Source organism: Microtus pennsylvanicus, chromosome X (assembly GCF_037038515.1).
Source record: "Microtus pennsylvanicus isolate mMicPen1 chromosome X, mMicPen1.hap1, whole genome shotgun sequence".
Taxonomy (NCBI): Eukaryota; Metazoa; Chordata; class Mammalia; order Rodentia; family Cricetidae; genus Microtus; species Microtus pennsylvanicus.
In genome coordinates, this window is record NC_134601.1 from 29,706,006 (window position 1) to 29,726,957 (window position 20,952).

The following is a 20,952-nucleotide window of genomic DNA, read 5'->3' on the forward strand; positions in this document are numbered from 1 at the left end:
GCAGGTAATTTTGGCTCTATCAGTTGGGTTGAGGTTTCCTGAATGTCAGAAAAATGTAAAAATGATCACAGGGTGAGGGGCTGTGTATTCCCTCTCATATCCCCTTCAATGCCCTGTCTTTCTGTCTTATTTTGGGACAAGCAGACCTCCCCATGCACAAATATAAATATAGACAAACGTACATCGCAGAATACAAAAGTCAATCGAGAATGAACAAATGATCTACACAGGACGAGAGAGACATCTCAGAAGTTAAGAGTGCCTTTTGCTATTGCGGAGGACCTGACTTCAGTTTCCAGCACCCATATGATGGGTGACAGATGCCTGTAATTCCAGATCCAGGGGAACTGACAGACTCTTCTGGTCTCAGTGGGCATCTGCACTCAAACGTGTTACGGCACACACAGACATACAGGCAGACCCTCAGTAAATAGGAAAAATAAACCTAAAAGAAATCCATAATAGGGGCTGGAGAGATGGCCCAGAGGTTAAGACCATTGCCTGCTCTTCCAAAGGTCCTGAGTTCAATTCCCGGCAACCACATGGTGGCTCACAACCATCTGTAATGGGGTCTGGTGCCCTCTTCTGGCCTGCAGGCATGCACACAGACAGAATACTGTATACATAATAAATAAATAAATATTTTAATTAAAAAAAAAGAAATCCATAATACAACTCAAACATGAATCTTGTAGCAAAATACAATTGAAAGTTCAGGTTCATGAATTACAAACAAACTTCTTAAATACAGCAAACCCCCTTTCATTAAATGAAGAACTGGATTGTTAAGAATTCCATAAAGTGAGAAAATGTCTATTCTTCCAAATATATGATAGAAACATATTTTTATTACCTGGGAAAATGAATGTGGGAAATTGTATATCAGATGACAGTCTTCTTGTATCCAGAATACAGAAAGCTTCTAAAGGAGACACTAAGAAAATAGACAATTCAGGAAATAAAAGTTGTCCAGAAGGGTGAGTAGATGCTCCACTAAGAGAAACATACAGCATCAACATCCTTAACACTTAGGGAAGAGAGACAGGTGACTCTGAGGGGACTCTCGACACCCCAAAAAAATACTCAGAAATAAAGACTTGTCATATGAAGACCTGGCAAGTTTGTGGAGGATGAAACTCTCATACCCACTGCTGGTGGCCATGGAAAACAGGACAATAACTTGGAAAAATCTTTTTCTGTTTCTTCATATGTTAATTGTCATCTGGCCATCACAACCCAAATATATAACCTGGAGAAAGAGGACATATTTTCTTTTAAAGACTTATTTATTTCAGTTCACAACAGCTTTATATACAAGACACTGAAATTGAAAACAACCTCAGCAACAGGCAACAGTTCAATCATCTGAACATACATACAGTATTTCTTTAATGATTTTGTATATTGAGACATATACTAGATGATGTGTGAAAAGGAGGACATATTTCAGTAGCCACCGCACATTTAGTTATTGCCATAAATAGAGTGATGGACGGTATTGGCAACGTTAAGAAACAAAATGACCAGCCTGACCAAGATTATAAAAACTGCCTTTCAAGCCCGGAAACTAAGGCGTGTTTTAAAAGAGAAAGGAGGTATGCTAGAGAGGGTTTTCGGAAGCTACTCATACTCTCAGATATGACCGCATATCAGCAACATATAATTATTAATTCCCCATGATACTGGCATGTTGAACCACCTGCAAAGTAAAGTTGAAGTAAAATTGATGGAACTGAGTAGTTCAAAGTATCATTCATTGTTAGCTTACCTTGCTTCAAAGAGCATAAGGTTTGTTGTTGTTATTGTTATTATTATTTTTATTGTTATTATTTTTGCTTTGGTTGAAAATAGATTGTTTTCTCATGCAAGAAATGTCCCAAGAATCCTATCAAAGCACTAAGCTCAACCTGAAATCCAATATGCTCAAAGGACCTGATGCAGACACTTGCAGAGACTCTGAATGTTGGCTCGGTGTCTCTTAATTCACATAGGGTTTGATGAAGCTGTTAGTAGGTATGGGGATGTAGCTCAGAGGTAGAGCACATGTCTCGCATATATGAGGCCCCGGGTTCGAGCCCTGGCATCTTCAAAACAATACATTTGGCCTTTGATTTTATTTTTCAGGGTGTTTCTGTGCAAGGTGTCCCAGACTTTAAAGTCCCGTGATGAAGTCATATATGCATAGCTAATTATTGGATGAAATTGCTCATTTGTCACCGTGACGACATTTCCATAGACACAGCCATGGTCTGGTGAGTAGAACGTGGGCATGCTTCCAGGGATGTTTGGTTCACAGATAGAACAAACAAGGAAAGCTCTGCTTTCGTAGTGGGACAGTTTCTCAGATAATGGGTTTGCTTTCTTGGGTGAAAACAAGGGTGAAGACTTCTTGCTCTGAGAAAAAGAAAGGGAGGGCTGGGCGGAGCCATTCCTGGTTACTAAGGGGGAGGCAGCATTGTGGTTGTCATAGAAACCGGGGTCATTATGGCGACCGGTTTCAAATGGAGACCAGAGGTGTCCTGGAAAGGAGCATTCAGTTCCTGGTGTTTGGACTGAGTTGAGCTTATGGATTCACGGAGGTGAGCACCAGATTCTTCCTGAAGTTGGGAGGCAGATGCAGGGATTCCAGACCCAAGTAGGACCACTCCTACCCTGGGGCTTGCAGCCTGTGTATCTCCAGAAGGAGAGAGACTTGGGACCATTCTGCCTCCTCCTGTGCTGTTGTGTACCAGGCTGTGCTGGAGCCATTGTCCAGGACGGGAGTTGTGGGAGAGTGAGCGGAGGGAGATGAGACTAAATGAGCACTCTGTGAACCCGACTTCCTACTTGTGCATGAGATTGCTCGCCCATAGGATCAGTGAGATTTAAGAGGGAAGGGAGATAGCAGGGCTGTCTTCTTTCCAAGTTGCAGTCAGTCAGATCTCCCTTTGTTGTAATTTGGTGTTGGCATAAAATCAGACACATGGACCAATGAATTACCCTTTCTGAAACTTTGCTGGTAGGCCATGACATCGTGATAATGCACAGATTAATGAAGATGGGGTAAATTAAGATGTAAGAGTTAGCCAATAAGAAGCTAGAGCTAATGGGCCAAGCAATGATTTAAATAATACAGTTTCTGAGTGATAATTTCGGGGGTTAAGCAGCTCACTCCTCCCAACAATTATGTGGTTGATACTTCTGATATTTCATCAGACAGAGGGCTGATATCCAAAATATACAAAGAACTCAAGAAATTGGTCATCAAAAGAACAAATAATCCACTAAAAATGGGGTACAGACCTAAACAGAGAACTGTCAACAGATGATCCTAAAATGACTGAAAGACATTTAAGGAAATGTTCAACATCTTTAGTCATCAGAGAAATGCAAATCAAAACAACTCTGAGATTACATCTTACACCTGTAAAAATGGCCAAGATCAAAAACACTGATGACAACTTATGCTGGAGAGGATGTGGGGTAAAATGAACACTCCTCCATTGCTGGAGGGATGCGAACCAGTATAGCTGCTTTGGAAATCCATATGGCGATTTCTCAGAAAATTAGGAAACAACCTACCACAAGACCCAGCAATATCACTTTGGGGAATATACCCAAAGGATGCTCAATCATTCCTCAAGGACATGTGCTCAACTATGTTCATAGAAGCATTATTTGTCATAGACAGAACGTGGAAACAACCTATATGCACCTCAATTGAAGAATGGATAAAGAAAATGTGGCACACAATAATGACATTTTGAATTTTGTAGGAAAATGGATGGATCTGGAAAAAACATATTGAGATCACACAGACTCAGAGAGAAAAATATAATATGTATTCCCTTATAAGTGGCTTTTAGACATAAATCAAAGGACCCTAAGAGAAATATACATGAATCTACACAGGAAGATGAAAGAGACAAGATCTCCTGAATAAAATGGGAGTGTGGGGGTCATGGGAGAGGGTAGAAGAGGAGAGAGGAGGCAGAGACAGGAGCAGAGAAAATGTATAGCTCAATAAATACAATAAAAAGAGAGTGTTGCAACAATGGTGAATTATTATCATATTTATGTAAGAAATATTCTTGTACGTTTGTATTTTATTTATCATACATAATGAGTAATGTTTATTATTTTATTTTGCATTCTATTTTCTCCATGTGCTAAATGCTGAGATTGTAGGCATGAACCACCAGTCTTGGCTAAGAGGATTTGGGGGGTGGGTTCCATTGTTTTTTAAATTGTTCAATTTGTTTTTTAAAATTTCATTTGACATTCCATCCACAGTTCTCCCTCCCTCCTCTGCTCACAAACCCATGCCTCTCCACCCCAGCCCACACATTCTCTATTCCTCCCAAGGGGTAAGGGCACATTAATTTGGGGCAGGACCAAGTCCCTCCTTCCTGCATTAAAGATAGCATCACATCTTAACAAAGAGAATGGGCACCAACAAACAAGGCTGAGCACCAAGGATAGATCCTGATCCCACTGCTTGGGCCCCCCACAGATAGTCCAAACTACACAACTATCTCTCCACATACAGAAGGCCCATCTGAGTCCACCAATTACTGGAGAAGCCTCTGTAATGATAGTTGGGGTAGTCACCAATCTGATAATAGGGGAAGGCCAGTGTATGGCCCTGGTCTGCCCTTGTTTTTGGGGTGCATCTGGAGGACAGTTTCTGGTCAGCTGACAAAGCATCCTGTTTGTTTCTGTGCTCTCCCTGCCCCACCTGGTGATTAGCTGCAGGTCATTGTCTCCATTGTTAATATGGTAATTTCCCACCCCCCTGGCAGAGATCCTTGTGCAGCAGTCAGGTAGATAAGGACTCCCCCAAATCTGTATAAACTGGCATTCAGCTGATCCTCTTCCTAATGACCCTGGTTTCTTTGTGTGTTCTTTCAATCTCCAGTCCTTTGCCCGACTCGCAGATGGTACAGTTGCACGCGAACTGACCCAAGGGTGTAACACAAAATCGGGTGTCACAGGCCTGTTCAGTAACCCTCTCCACTACTGCTAGGAATCTTAGCTGGGATCATCCTTGTGGATTCTTGGGAATTTCCCTATCACCAGGTTTCTCCCTAAAACCATAGTGACTGTCTCTATCAAGTTCCCTCTTTCATTGCTTTCCCAGTCCATTTTCTATGACCATCCTGTTCCCTCATGTTCTCCTTCCCCATTGCCTCTCCTTCACCACCTCCTCACCCCCAGTTTACCCAGGTGATCTCATCTAATTCCCCTTCCCAGGGCGATCCATGCATCCTTCCTTGGGTCTTCCTTGTTACCTAGCTTCTCTGGAGCTCTGGATTGCAGCCTGGTTACCCTTTGCTTTACATCTAATATCCACTTAGAAGTGAGTACATACCGTGTTTGTCTCTCTGTGTCTGGGTTACCTCACTCAAAAAATTTTTTCTAGTTCCATCCATTAACCTGCAATTTTCATGATGTCTTTTTTCTAAAATAAGAAAAGTACTCTTTTATATAAGTGTACAGCATTGTCTTTATCCCTTATTCTATTGTGAGACATCTAGGTTGTTTCTAATTTGGGGCTATTGGGAATAGAGCGGCAATGAACATGAAATAGCTAGTGTCCTTCTGGTAGGTTGAAGTGTGCTTGGGGTACATGCCCCAAGTACTATATATGGAATATGAGGTCGTTTGAGTCCCATCTGTAGTACAAATATTGAAGAGATCTTGATACAAGGAACCTATCTAAACACAATAAAAACAATTTACAGCAAGCCAACAGCCAGCATCAAATTACATGGAGAGAAGATCAAAGTGATTCCACTAAAATTAGGAAGAAGACAAGGATGTCCACTCTCTCCATATCTTTTCAATATAGTATTTGTTGACCTAGCTAGAGCAATAAGACAGCAAAGGAGATCAAGGGATGCAAATTGGAAAGGAAGAAAAGTCAAACTTTCATTATTTGCAGATGATATGATAGTACATATAAGTGATAACAAAAACTCTACCAGGGAACTCCTACAGCTGATAAACACCTTCAGTAATGTGGCAGGATACAAGATCAACTCAAAACAATCAGTAGCCGTCCTATATACAAGTGATAAACGGGTCGAGAAAGAAATCAGAGAATTATCAATTTTGCAAAAGCCAAAAATATAAATTCTCTTGGGGTAACTATAACTAAACAACTGAAGCACCTGTATGACAAGAACTTTAAGTCTCTAAAGAAAGAAACTGAAGAAGATATCAGAAAATGGAAAGATCTCTCACGCTCATAGATGCTCTTGGATAGGTAGGACCAACATAATATGAATGGCAATCTTACCAAAAACAATCTAGAGATTCAAAGAAATGCCCATCAAAATCCAAACACAATTGCTCACAGACTTATAGAACAATATTCAACTTCATATAAAAAAACAAAACAAACCCTCACAATAATTAATAGATACTTGTACAATAAAAGAACTTCCAGAGGCATCACCATCCCTGACTTAAAACTTCAACATAGAGCTATAGTAATAAAAAACAATTTGGTATTGGCATAAAATCAGACACATGGACCAATGGAATCAAATAAAGACCCTGGCATTAATTCACACACCAGTGAACACCTGATTTTTGACAAGGAAGTCAAAATATACAATGGAAAATGGAAGTATCTTTAACAAATGGTGCTGGATAACTGGTGTCAACATGTAAAAGATTACAAATAGATCTAAATCTTCAGTCATACACAAAACTCAAGTCCTAGTGGATCAACGACCTCAACATAAATCCAGTTGCTCTGAATCTGATAGAGGAGAAGCTGGGAAGTATCCTTGAACACATTGGCAGAGGAGACCGCTTCATAAATATAACAGGAGTAGCACAGACACTGAGAACAACAATAAATGAGACCTCCTGAAACTGAAAAGCTCCTGTAAGGCAAAGGACACACTCAATAAGACTAAATGACATCCTACAGAATGGGGAAAGATCTTCACCAATCCCACATCTGACACTGGACTGAACCCCAAAATATATAAAGAACTGAAGAAACGAGGCTCAAAATACCAAACAATCCAATTTAAAAATGGGGTATAGAGCTAAACAGATAATTCTCAACAGGACAATCTCAAATTGCCAAATGACATTTAAGGTATTGCTGAACATACTTAGTCAACAAGGAAACATAAATTAAAATGACTCTAGGATACCATCTTACACCTGTCAGAATGACTAAGATAAAAATTATGAGGACAACATATGTTGAAAAGGATGTGGAGTTAGGAGAACACTCCCCCACTGCTGGTGGGAGTGGAAACCTGTACAGCCACTTTGGAAATCAGTACGGTGGTTTCTCAGAAGATTGGGAATCAGTCTACCTCAAGACCCAATTATAACACTTTGGGCATTTTTTGTTTGTTTTTGTTGTTGTTCGGTTTCCTAATGTTGCTTGACTGCTTAGTCAATGTTTGGAGAAAAATCTTGCAGTTTTCTGCCATAGGTGGATGGCCCATCTTAGACTTTGCTCTGAAAAGAGTTACCTTATATTCCACAGTCCTACTGTATATCCCTAGCTATGTCTTCATGGTAGATCCTAACCTCACTGCTATAATGCAAAAATTCCTGAGAGGAGATAGTTTATTTCCAAAAGTGAGTTCTGCCAATTGTCTGAGTCCCCACCTTGGTCATCTTAGTTCTGCTTCTCAGTTGGTAGCCTTCTAAGGAAGGACTTTTGCTTTGAGTGAAAGCGAGGTGAGAAGGGAGCCCTTTCCTGTGTGCAGGGACAGTTGTACAGCAAGGTTGTGTTAGAAGCATGACATCACAATAGTTATCCTGATACTTTTCTTATTTTCGCCCTGTGTTTAAAAGACACATTTTTCTTTAAATATATTCTGATTAGAGTTTCCTCTTCCTTTAACCTCCCCAGTTTCTCCCCTCCTCCCATGACATCCAGATCCACCTCCTTTTTGATTCTTCTCAGAAAACAATGGGCTCCTAAGAGATAAAAAATAACAAAATTAATTAGAATAAGATAAAATACAACTATCACATAAAAGTGTCCTTGTGGTAGGATAAAGTGTCCTTGGAGTAAATAAAGAAAGGGCTTTATTTGGAATTTGAGGTAGATTGATTACCATCTGGAGTACAGGTCCCTCTAAATCGACTCACAGAAACTCAAAGAGACCAAAGCAGCAAGCATGAGGCAGGCATGGGTCTGCACCAGGTCTTCAATATGGATATTATCTCTTTCAGTATTTTAGGAGAACTTTTGTTTGTATTTTTGTGGGGCTGTTGAGTGTGTGAACAAGTGGGTCTCTGTTTCTTGGGTCTTCTTGTGGGCACTTTTACTCCTATTCATTTGGCTCATCCAATTTCTATTTGATAATTGTGATTTCAAGTCTTATTCTAATTTATTTTGTTGTGCTTTGCTGTTATCTCTTAGAAGCCTATTACTATCTACTGAGAGACAGAAAGAGAATGGATCCTGATAGAAGGGAAGGTGGAGCAGAACTGGGAGGAGTAGACTGAAGGGAAATTCTAATCAGGATAGATTATGGGGAAAATCTATTATCAATAAAAATGGAAGGAAGATTCCCGAATGATGGATAACACAAAAGGGTCATGGCTCGCAGAGATACACTGACTCATATTTTGTTACTTCTAGGTCATTTGTTTATCAGCACTTATCCACCAACATCTCAAACCTAGACCACAACCAGCACTGAGATGTTACTGCTTCTTCCGTTGCCCTCATTTACCTTTTGATTCCATCCTTCCATCCCTCTCTTTTTGCTTTTGTCTTCATTTAATTTAGGTAGCTCTCAGTCTCCCACACTAGCTCACCTGTTTGCCATTACTCCTTGTCTTTATCCAGAAGTTATAAAGTCCTGTTTTAATATCATTCTTTGTAGTATTCCAATAATTGTTGAGGTTAAGCAATGTCTTATGCGGACTCAGTCTTCTATAGTCTGGCATCTTCTCAGGTACTATTTATTAATTTTTTTTCCAGTTGAAGAGTGAGAGGAGTGAGAATATGAACAAAGAGGTCAAGACCATGATGGGGACACCCACTGAAACAGCTTACTTGAACTGTAAGCTCACCAACTCTGGCCAGACAGGGAAGGAACCAGCACAGGACCAAGCTGGACCCTCTGAATGTGGGTGACATTTTATGGCTGGGGCAGACTGCAGGGCCACTGGCAGTGACATGAGGATTTATCCCTGCTGCAGGTGCTGACTTTTTGGAAACCATTCTCTTTGGATGGATACTTTGCTAAGCCTGGATATAGTGGGGAGGGCCTTGCTTCTTCCTCTGGGCAATGTGCCTTACCCTCTCTGAGGAGTATGAAGGTGGGGTGGGGGGTAAGTGGAGGGAATGGGCAGAGGAGAGGGAATAGAAACTTGGATTGGTATGTAAATGAAAAAAGATAGATTGTTTTCTTGTAAAAAATACTCACTTTTCTCACTATCTGAACATACATACAATATTTATTTAATAATTTTGTATATTGAGACATATACTAGATGATGTGTGAAAAGGAGGACATATTTCAGAAAACCTCTCATTTTTGAAACTTACAAAGTGTGTGGTGAGATACATAAACATGCAGAAAGTGACAGCACCTTAGGGTTTATGAACCAATAGCTACCGCACATTTAGTTATTGCCATAAATGGAGTGATGGACAGTATTGGCTAAGTTAAGAAACAAAATGACCATCCTGACCAAGATTATAAAAACTGCCTTTCAAGCCCGGAAACTATTGTGTGTTTTAAAAGAGAAAGGAGGTATGCTAGAGAAGGATTAAGGAAGCTACTCATACTCTCAGATTTGACTGCATATCAGCAACATATAATTATTAATTCCGCATGATACTGGCATGTTGAAAATCCTATAAGGTAAGGTTGAAGTAAAATTGATGGGACTGAGTAATTCAAAGTATGATTCATTGTTAGCTTACCTTGCTTCAAAGAATATATGGTTTGTTGTTATTATTGTTGTTGTTCTTATTTTTGCTTTGATTGAAAATAGATTTTTTTTCTCATGCAAGAAATGTCCCAAGAATCCTATGAAAGCACTAAACTCAACCTGGAATCCAATATGCTCAAAGGACCTGATACAGACACTTGCAAAGACTCTGAATGTTGGCTCGGTGTCTCTGAATTCACATGGGCTTTGATGAAGCTGTTAGCAGGTGTGGGGATGTAGCTCAGAGGTAGAGCACATGTTTCGCATATATGAGGCCCCGGGTTCGAGTCCCAGCATCCCCGAAACATTATATTTGGCCTTTGATTTTATTTTTCAGGGTGTTTCTGTGCAAGGTGTCCCAGACTTTAAAGTCCCGTGATGAAGTCATATATGCATAGCTAATTATTGGATGAAATTGCTCATTTGTCACCGTGACGACATTTCCATAGACACCGCCATGGTCTGGTGAGTAGAACGTGGGCATGCTTCCAGGGATGTTTTGTTCACAGATCGAACAAATAAGGAAAGCTCTGCTTTTGTAGTGGGACAGTTTCTCAGATAATGGGTATGCTTTCTTGGGTGAAAACAAGGGTGAAGAGTGCTTGCTCTGAGAAAAAGAAAGGGAGGGCTGGGCGGAGCCATTCCTGGTTACTATGGGGGGAGGCAGCATTGTGGTTGTCATAGAAACCGGGGTCATTATGGCGACCGTTTTCAAATGGAGACCAGAGATGTCCTGGAAAGGAACATTCAGTTCCTGGTATTTGGACTGAGTTGAGCTTATGGATTCCCGGAGGTGAGCACCAGATTCTTCCTGAAGTTGGGAGGCAGATGCAGGGATTCCAGACCCAAGTAGGACCACTCCTACCTTGGGGCTTGCAGCCTGTGTATCTCCAGAAGGAGAGAGACTTGGGACCATTCTGCCTCCTCCTGTGCTGTTGTGTACCAGGCTGTGCTGGAGCCATTGTAAGGAGGGGAGTTGTGGGAGAGTGAGCAGGAGGGAGATGAGGCCAAATGAGCACTTTGTGATCCCGACTTCCTACTTGTGCATGAGATTGCTCGCCCATAGGATCAGTGAGATTTAAGAGGGAAGGCAGATAGCAGGGCTGTCTTCTTTCCAAGTTGCAGTCAGTCAGATCTCCCTTTGTTGTAATTTGGTGTTGGCATAAAATCAGACACATGGACCAATGAATTACCCTTTCTGAAACTTTGCTGGTAGGCCATGATCTCGTGATAATGCACAGATTAATGAAGATTCGTTAAATTAAGATGTCAGAGTTAGCCAATAAGAAGCTAGAGCTAATGGGCCAAGCAGTGATTTAAATAATACAGTTTCTGAGTGATAATTTCGGGGCTAAGCAGCTCACTCCTCCTAACAATTATGTGGTTGATACTTCTGATATTTCATCAGACAGAGGGCTGATATCCAAAATATACAAAGAACTCAAGAAATTGGTCATCAAAAGAACAAATAATCCACTAAAAATGAGGTACAGACCTAAACAGAGAACTGTCAACAGGGGAATCTAAAATGACTGTAAGACATTTAAGGAAATGTTCAACATCTTTAGTCATCAGAGAAATGCAAATCAAAACAACTCTGAGATTACATCTTACACCTGTAAAAATGGCCAAGATCAAAAACACTGATGACAACTTATGCTGGAGAAGATGTGGGGTAAAATGAACACTCCTCCATTGCTGGAGGAAGTGCAAGCTGGTATAGCTGCTTTGGAAATCCATATGGCGATTTCTCAGAAAATTAGGAAACAGCCTACCACAAGACCCAGCAATACCACTTTGGGAAATATACCAAAAGGATGCTCAATCATTCCTCAAGGACATGTGCTCAACTATGTTCATAGGAGCATTATTTGACATAGACAGAACGTGGAAACAACGTAGATGCACCTCAATTGAAATATGGATAATGAAAATGTGGCACACAATAATGACATAATTTTGTAAGAAACAAAATGAGCAGCCTGACCAAGATTATAAAAACTGCCTTTCAAGCCCGGAAACTAAGGAGTGTTTTAAAAGAGAAACGAACTATGCTAGAGAAGGATTAAGGAAGCTACTCATACTCTCAGATATGACTGCATATCAGCAACATATAATTATTAATTCCGCATGATAGTGGCATGTTGAACCACCTGCAAAGTAAAGTTGAAGAAAATTTGATGGGACTGAGTAATTCAAATTATCATTCATTGTTAGCTTATCTTGCTTCAAAGAGCATAAGGTTTGTTGTTATTATTGTTGTTGTTATTATTTTTATTGTTATTATTTTTCCTTTGATTAAAAATAGATTGTTTTCTCATGCAAGAAAAGTCCCAAGAATCCTATCAAAACACTAAACCTGAAATCCAATATGCTTAAAGGAACGGATGCAGACCCTTGCAGTCTCTGAATGTTGGCTCGGTGTCTCTGCATTCACATGGGCTTTGATGAAGCTGTTAGCAGGTGTGGGGATGTAGCTCAGAGGTAGAGCACATGTTTTGCATATATGAGGCCCCGGGTTCGAGCCCCGGCATCTCCAAAACAATACCTTTGACTGTTCTTTTTAGGATGTTTCTGTACAAGGTGTCCCAGACTTTAAAGTCCCGTGATGAGGTCATATATGCATAGCTAATTATTGGATGAAATTGTTCGTTCGTCACTGTGACGACATTTCCATAGACACCGCCATGGTCTGGTGAGTAGAACGTGGGCATGCTTCCAGGGATGTTTTGTTCACAGATCGAACAAAAAAGGAAAGCTCTGCTTTCGTAGTGGGACAGTTTCTCAGATAATGGGTATGCTTTCTTGGGTGAAAACGAGGGTGAAGACTTCTTGCTCTGAGAGAAAGAAAGGGAGGGCTGGGCGGAGCCATTCCTGGTTACTATGGGGGAGGCAGTATTGCGGTTGTCATAGAAACCGGGGTCATTATGGCGACCGTTTTCAAATGGCGACCGGACGATGTCCTGGAAAGGAACATTCAATTCCTGGTGTTTGGACTGAGTTGAGCTTATGGATTCCCGGAGGTGAGCACCAGAATCTCTCTGAGGGTTGGGAGGCAGATGCAGGGATTCCAGACCCAAGTAGGACCACTCCTATCTCGGGGTTTGCAGCCTGTGTATCTCCGGAAGGAGAGAGACTTGGGACCATTGTGCCTCCTCCTGTGCTGTTCTGTACCGGGCTGTGCTGGAGCCATTGTCCAGGAGGGGAGTTGTGGGAGAGTGAGCAGGAGGGAAATGAGGCCAAATGAGCACTCTGTGATCCCGACTTCCCACTCTGTGCATGAGAATGCTCGTCCATAGGACCGGTGAGATTTAAGAGGGAAAGCCTAAGTACTAGTCCATAACTACCCTACATGTCTCAGATGAGTGCTAAAATACCCACTTGGTTAAGGATTTTCTTTTTAGTAATCTGCGGTTTTGTTTGGATTTGAGACAGCATTTCACTGTGTCCTACCCTGGCTCAGAACTCTCAGTGATTCTCCTGCCTTGGCTGCCTCGTGAAGGGGTTGCAGGTGCGGGACACTTTGTGCTTGGCACCAGTCTGCCATTTTAATTTCCATTTCCGTGGGCCTGCCCTGCCAGGTGGCCCTGATCTCTCCTCAGAATCCCTGCGACGCTGCCTATGGCCTTAATGTCTGTAATGAATCTCTATACAGGGGGCGATCCTATCAATGCCCCCTTGAAAAGTACACCTGAAATCTTTCACGGGTCTCAATGACTACTTTCTGACTGACATATGAGGTTTTGTGTAGAATTCATAGAAATGCTTTATCAGATATATGTATGTCTAACTTTTCTCCTAGCCTCAGACTTATCATCTCAATTCTCATCCATGTCTTGGAAGAGCAGGAGATTTTAAACTGTAGGATCCCACCTTCTCTAGTTCTTCAATTACGGTTTTATTCGGTGTCTTGTCTGCGAAATCTTTGCCTGGCACCCAGTGACAGGGATTTTCTTCTTGTGTTCTGTTTGGCATTTATTGGCTGATTTTTATGTTTTAACATCTGTAATCTATTTTGAATGGTCTACACTTATGATATGATGTAGGTCTTAGTTTATATTTGTGGGTTTGGACATACACTTGCCTCCGCATTGCTTCCTGAAAGGCTATGTTTATGCATCAAATTGCCTTGTTTATTTGTGAAACATCAGTTCTCCAATAATCCAGTCATGGTATATATGCCAATAATCCCAGTGCCTGGGAGGCTGCAGCAGGAGTACGGTCAGTTCTCCTCAGCACAAACTATATGCACTACACACAAGCTTGATGTCAGCATCGGATACAGGATAAATGTTGACTCGATATAGGCAGTGGTCTGTAAATGTGTGGATGTGAGCATAGACTGTTAGTTTTAGATTTTTCTTGCCAACTTTGATTCAATATCATGCTGGTCCAATTACTGTAGGTTCAAACAGAGGTCTCCTATCAGGCAATGCTGTTCTCTAACATTTGTCTGTTTCTAAGGCTTTTACACAAGCCATGTATTTAATCTACAATGTTTAGAGTTGTCAACTCAATTTTTCAAAAGAATAAGTGCAATTTTATTGTTAGTGCATTGAATCTGTAGCTCAGTTTTGAATCAACAGACATCTTACTAATAATGATTTGTTTTTTTTTTTGTTTTTTTTTTAAATTTTTTTTATTGATAAAAGGAGGATAAAGAAAAGAAAAAAAAACAAATTTCCACCTCCTCCCAAGAGCCTCCCATTTCCCTCCCCCTCCTCCCACTCTTCTCCCCCTCCTCCCACTCTTCTCCCCCTCCTCCCACTCTTCTCCCCTTCCCCCCACTCCTCTCCCCCTCCCTTTCCAGTCCAAAGAGCTGTCAGGGTTCCCTGCCCTGTGGTACGTCCTAGGTCCTCCCCCCTCCATCCATATCTAGGAAGGTGAACATCCAGACTGGCTAGGCTTCCACCAAGCCAGCACATTGCATAGGATCAAAACCGCGTGCCATTGTCCTTGGCGTCTCATCAGCCCTCATTGTTCGCCATGTTCCGAGAGTCCAGTTTTATCCCATGCTTTTTCTGGTAACAGTCCAGCTGGCCTTGGTGAGCTCCCAGTAGATCATCTCCACTGTCTCAGTGGGTGGGTGCACTCCTCGTGGTCCCGACATCTTTGCTCATGTTCTCACTCCTTCTGCTCCTCATTGGGACCTTGGGAGCTCAGTCCAGTGCTCCAGTGTGGGTCTCTGTCTCTATCTCCATCCATCGCCAGATGCAAGTTCTAGAATGATATGCAATATATTCGTCAGTATTGCTCTAGGGTAGGGTCATTTCAGGTTCCCTATCCTCAGCTGCCCAGGGAACTAACTGGGGACCTCAGCTTGGGCACCTGGGAGCCGCTCTAGGGTCAAGTCTCCTGCCCACCCTAAAGTGGGTCCCTTAACTAAGAATTGTGGTTCCGTGCTCCCCTATCCAACCTTCCTTTATCCCGATCCTCCTGTTTCCCCAAGTCCACCCTCTTTCCCTTCTACCTTTTCTCTCCCCATCTCCCCTAACACCCATCCCACCCCACCCCCAAGATCCCACTTTTCCCCCCGGCAATTTTGTCTACTTCCCTTATCCAAGAGGATAACTATATGTTTTTCCTTGGGTTCACCTTCTTACTTAGCTTCTTTAGATTCGCCTATTGTAGACTCCGTGAACCCTATTTATGGCTAGAAACCAATTATGAGTGAGTACATCCCATGTTCGTCTTTTTGGGCCTGGGATACCTCACTCAGGATAGTGTTTTCTATTTCCATCCATTTGCATGCAAAATTCGAGAAGTCATTGTTTTTTACCGCAGCGTAGTACTCTAGTGTGTATATATTCCATACTTTCTTCATCCATTCTTCCATTGAAGGGCATCTAGGTTGTTTCCAGGTTCTGGCTATTACAAATAATACTGCTATGAACATAGTTGAACAAATGCTTTTGACATGTGATAGAGCATCTCTTGGGTAAATTCCCAAGAGTGGTATTGCTGGGTCCAGGGGTAGGTTGATCCCGAATTTCCGGAGAAACCGAAACACTGACTTCCACAGTGGTTGCACAAGATTGCATTCCCACCAGCAATGGATGAGGGTACCCCTTCCTCCACAGCCTCTCCAGCAAAGGCTATCCTTGGTGTTTTTGACTTTAGCCAATCTTACAGGTGTAAGATATCTCAAAGTTGTTTTGATTTGCATTTCCCTGATCGCTAAGGAGGTTGAGCATGACCTTAAGTGTCTTTTGGTCATTTGAACTTCTTCTGTTGAGAATTCTCTGTTCAATTCAGCGCCCCATTTTTTAATTGGGTTAATTAGCATTTTAAAGTCTAGTTTCTTGAGTTCTCTATATATTTTGGAGATCAGACCTTTGTCTGTTGCGGGGTTGGTGAAGATCTTCTCCCAGTCAGTAGGTTGCCTTTGTGTCTTAGTGACAGTGTCCTTTGCTTTACAGAAGCTTCTCAGTTTTAGTAGGTCCCATTTATTCAATGTTGCCCTTAATGTCTGTGCTTCTGGGGTTATACCTAAGAAGCGATCGCCTGTGCCCATCTGTTGTAGGGTATTGCCCACTTTCTCTTCTATCAGATTCAGTGTTTTCGGGCTGATATTGAGGTCTTTAATCCATTTGGACTTGAGTTTTGGTGGAAGGTGACTTGGCACTGCACAGAGAAAGGCCTGGGGAGGGCGAGATGAGGGAGTGTGTGGAGAGAGTGGAGATGTTTCAGAAGACAGGGGAGGGATGGAAGTGGATTGAAAGAGGGATGAAGCCATGCTGCAGTGATCAGCAGGAGAGCTGCCCTGTGCAGCCTTGTCTGGGAGAGGGCAGATAGCACCTGTATGCGCTGTGCATTTTCCTTGTGGAGACGTTGCTCTAACATCTCTGTATTTGTCTGACCACATCGAGACACAGTGCTTCCGTTCACTGTCATCAGTTGTTCCACGTGTATTTGACACAGGGTAGTTTGAATACCCAAACTAGTTGTTGTAAAACTTATCAATTTGATAACGTGTCAGCTGATGAATAATTTTCAGATGTAAACGTTTCTAAGTAAAACTAACTATAGCATAATTTCCAAAAGAATAAGAATCTAACATTTGTCTAATGAAAAGCAAACCTAACGTTTAAAGTATTTTTGAAAGTGGTTGTTCTACAGCATGTACTGCTCTTGGCAGGTTTACAGATGAAGCAAGTGAGTAGGCTTTAGGCAGAGTCAAAGTGAAATCAGTCTCTAGGTGCTGCAGCTACTGCTTCTATTCTTTCTCCAGAAGAAGACTGCCTTTAGAAATGCGTTTTTCTGACAGGTGGGCGTGGAGCACACATTTATTCCCAGGACTCAGGAGACAGAGATGTAGGGTTAAGCCTGCCCATTATGGGGCGGGCTTGCCTCGGGCGAATGTTTACTTATAAATTGGGCTAGCAGGAGCCAAGCACATCCCTTCTGCTTCCTGTTTCTCTGCGGGAACCATGGTACTCTAAGTCTATTTCTACATTAAAGATGTATATATTTTTTAAATCTGCCTGCATTCATTTTACGTCGATACACAGAGACAGTATAAAGTCTGAGTTCAAGGCCAACCTGTAATTCCAAATGCCACATACGCAGAAACTTCTGACTGGTATTTAAAGCAGATATTATAACTAAAGGCCCCTAAAATCACTAGGTGAGCATTCTAATGCTCTCATTTCACAGATTGGGGAGCAGGGCTCAGAGTACAGGGTCTCACTCTCTTTTCTCCTCACAGAAATGCCCAGCCTGTGGGAACCCTGACAGCTCTTTAGACTGGAGAGGGGGGAAAAGAATGGGGGGAGGGGGAGAAGGGTGGGAGGAGGGGGAGAAGGGTGGGAGGAGGGGCAGGGATATGGGAGGCAGGGAGGAGGTGGAAACTTTTTTTTTCTCATTTTCTCAATAAAAAAAAGATTTAAAAAAAAGAAAAGAAAAGAAAATGGGTCCAGCACATCCAGGCTCAGGGAACCAAAGTTGCTGGGGCTAAAAAGATTCCATATCTCTCTGACTCTAGAACAGTGGTTCTCAGCCTGTGACTTGTGACCCCTTCAGCAAACGTTTGTCCCCAAAATTATTTCCATCATGATTTTGAACTGTAACAATATTACAGCGATGGTGTAGCAACAAAAATAATTTTTAGGATGGGATCACCACATGAGGAATTGTATTAATAGGAAAGTCACAGCATTAGGCAGGCTGAGAACCACTGCTGGACAGACATCCAAACACAGAATCCGGCTTCTCAGATATCTCTGGGATCCCTTCATCATTGTCCTCATACTCCTAGGGAGGCACAGCCCCACATCAGGACACACACACTCACATCTCTGCGCAAGGGAAATCCTGTTCTTCTTTCCCTGTCATTTCTATTTCACCACACTATGCTATAATTCCAAATTAGCTTTTATTTCTATCTTCATCACTCATCTTAAGGATGTGTCTGATCCTTTGACCAACCTTTTTCCTGTTTTGTGATTCTTCTGCAGGGTCTGGGTCATTGTTCTGCACACACAACCACAGAGAGTACAACAGCAGCCTCCAGTCCCTTGTTGCTGGGCATCTAAGGTAGGTTTGCTGGCAGGAGACTTGCTCTTGGGAACATGATGTCCTTGCCAGAGGCTGGACTCGAGGATGCTGCAGCACTTAGATCTGCCCAGCATCTGACGGCCCTGTTCGAATCTCTTCACAAATGTGGTGGGAGCACATTTGGGGATTTTTACTAGTGGTCCCTAGGCACTGCTATGGCTCCCCTGGCTGTGCAGGACATTCCCGGCTATATTCTTGATTTCTCTGGTAGCTGAAAAATGAGAATGCTATACCATGAAAAGAAGCCATTGGTGAATTTAAAAAGCCACAGTATGGGGACAGGCGACATAGCTCACGTGGTAGAATGATTGTCCAGAAAGTAAATTGCTCTGTGTTCTTTGACCCTCTGGGCATGTTCACCCTCACCTGTAATACCAGCACTCAAGACGTAGAGGGAGGAGGAAAGAGACATGAGAGTCATTACTGTTTATGTGAGTATGGCTCCCAGCACCCATGGCAGATAGCTCACAGCTGCCTTTAACTCCAGCCCCATCAGGAGTCAATGCCTCTGCCCATCATGTGCATACCACAGACAGACAGACAGACAGACAGACAGATAGACAGACATAAGTAAAAGTAAAACTAAATCTAACCAAAAAAAGAAGCATCAGCTCCACGTCATTGAACCAAGGAGAAAACACAGTGGAATTTAAAATATGAACATTATTATGGCCAGCGGACTTTAACAGTCTACAGTCTTCCTGGAGAGATGGCTCAGTGGTTAAGAGTGCATTCTATTCTTGCTGAGGACGCAAGGTCTGTTTCCAGCATCCATTTCCAACATCTGTGATGGATCGTACCACAGCTCCAGGAAGATATGACCTCTCCTGACCTTTGTAGGCACCTGCATTAATGTGTACATACACACAGAAATATACACAACATAATTATTATTAAGTTATGCACATTCTTTGCCTTAAAATTAGTTACAAATTAAAATAATTGCTGTGAAACATTAAAGAAAAATGCTCAAATGCCAGGCAATAGTGAAAACAGTTTTCATTAGTTTTATATGGCAAATGTGTGCACTTCCAGCTATTTGAACACTGGAGTTACAGGATCATTACTGCTAAGAAGTTCCAGAACAGCCTGAATAGCAGAGAGAGGCCCTGCCTCAAAATGAAAACCAAACAAAAACCAAAAATATCTCAGAAAATGCTAAATTTCTTAGAAAAACCATCTTAGAGTCCATGGTTTTTCGAGAGATGTGGATCATTATAAAATAAATTTTTGTAGGGAAATCAATGATAAAATTACTTATTTCTTGGGAACGCAACAATACACGTGTAGAAAATGGAATGAAAATGTTACTGGGCCCAGAAGAAAACAGTAGCATTAAGAATGTGTTTACATTAAAATGAATACTTGAGCTGGGGCAGTGTGCTAAGCTGGGAAGACCAGCAGCACTTTGAAGGATGAGGGAGGAAGGGGAAGAGTCCCAGGCTGGGCTGGGCTGCTCTGAGACTCTGCACTAAACACATAAAGTAGTTAGCAGGACTATTATCGTTCCATTCACTGTGGGAAAGTTTCAGCTTATTTCTGTCATGGGAAACCATCCTCTTTCCACCGGATGCGAGGCAGAGCCCTGTGTGCCCCTGGCAGACACATTAAAAATTACCATCCCCTAATTGGGGAAGTGACTTCTTCACCACCACATACAGCAAGGCGCACAGAAAATGGCAGGTGGGACTCAACTCAGATCATTCTCAGGAGAGTTCCCTGCAGACAGCTCTGTGTCTTAGGGGTAGGAATCAGCCCAGCGACAGACACAGATTTCCTTATGGTACTACATGTGCTTTCCTGTGGTGTTTCAAATTTTGTATCCAGGAAGGAAAGTACTTTAAAGTGTAAACTGAGAAAATACTTGTGCTCGGGTAGTAAAAGCAGGGCTGGGGAGACAGCTAAATGAGTAAAGTGCTGGCCTTGTGAGCATGAGGCCCTGAGTGTCATTCCCAGAGAGCATCATCAAGAAAATGAAGTTAAACTACAGCAGGAAAAGTAGCAGGTGTGTCGGGAGATGCTTGTGTGTGAAGGTGGAGGCGAGCCCATCCCTGGAGTGTACTGCCCAGCCAATCCAGCCTGCCTTGCGTGTTCCAGGCCAGTGAGAAACCTTGTCTAAGAAAAACTTCAGGGGGGTGGCACCTGAGGTACAACACCGGAGTTAAGATTATAACTCTAGATTTCTAATTATTCGTTCCTGAACGGTATGTGTTTACTTCTTTTTAAGTGTTCACTTTAATGTTTTAATGCCTTTTTTCAGATATATGTCTTGAAAAAAGCAATCATTTTAGAGTCTATTTCAGTCAGCAATAAGAACATCGGTTATTTTTGGCTTTTGTTTTGTGTTTGGTAAGTTATGTCCATTTACATTTTTTACATTTAGTTGTCTTCCTATTTTGTGTGTCTGGCAAGGCCATACATGATCTACAGTGTACTTGTAGAGGTCAGAGGACCACATGCAGGAGTCATTTCTCTGCTTCCACA

General features: G+C 42.0%; 3 non-coding genes across 3 annotated transcripts; all 3 read left to right on the top strand.

Annotated features, from left to right (window-relative positions):
• Window positions 1-2,017: 2,017 nt before the first annotated feature.
• Trnaa-cgc (transfer RNA alanine (anticodon CGC)) lies at window positions 2,018-2,089 on the top strand. The gene has a single exon. It is a non-coding gene; the product is annotated as a tRNA-Ala (tRNA).
• An 8,053-nt stretch (window positions 2,090-10,142) lies between these two features.
• Window positions 10,143-10,214, top strand: Trnaa-cgc (transfer RNA alanine (anticodon CGC)). The gene has a single exon. It is a non-coding gene; the product is annotated as a tRNA-Ala (tRNA).
• Window positions 10,215-12,379: 2,165 nt separating this feature from the next.
• Trnaa-ugc (transfer RNA alanine (anticodon UGC)) lies at window positions 12,380-12,451 on the top strand. The gene has a single exon. It is a non-coding gene; the product is annotated as a tRNA-Ala (tRNA).
• The last annotated feature ends 8,501 nt before the right edge of the window (window positions 12,452-20,952 follow it).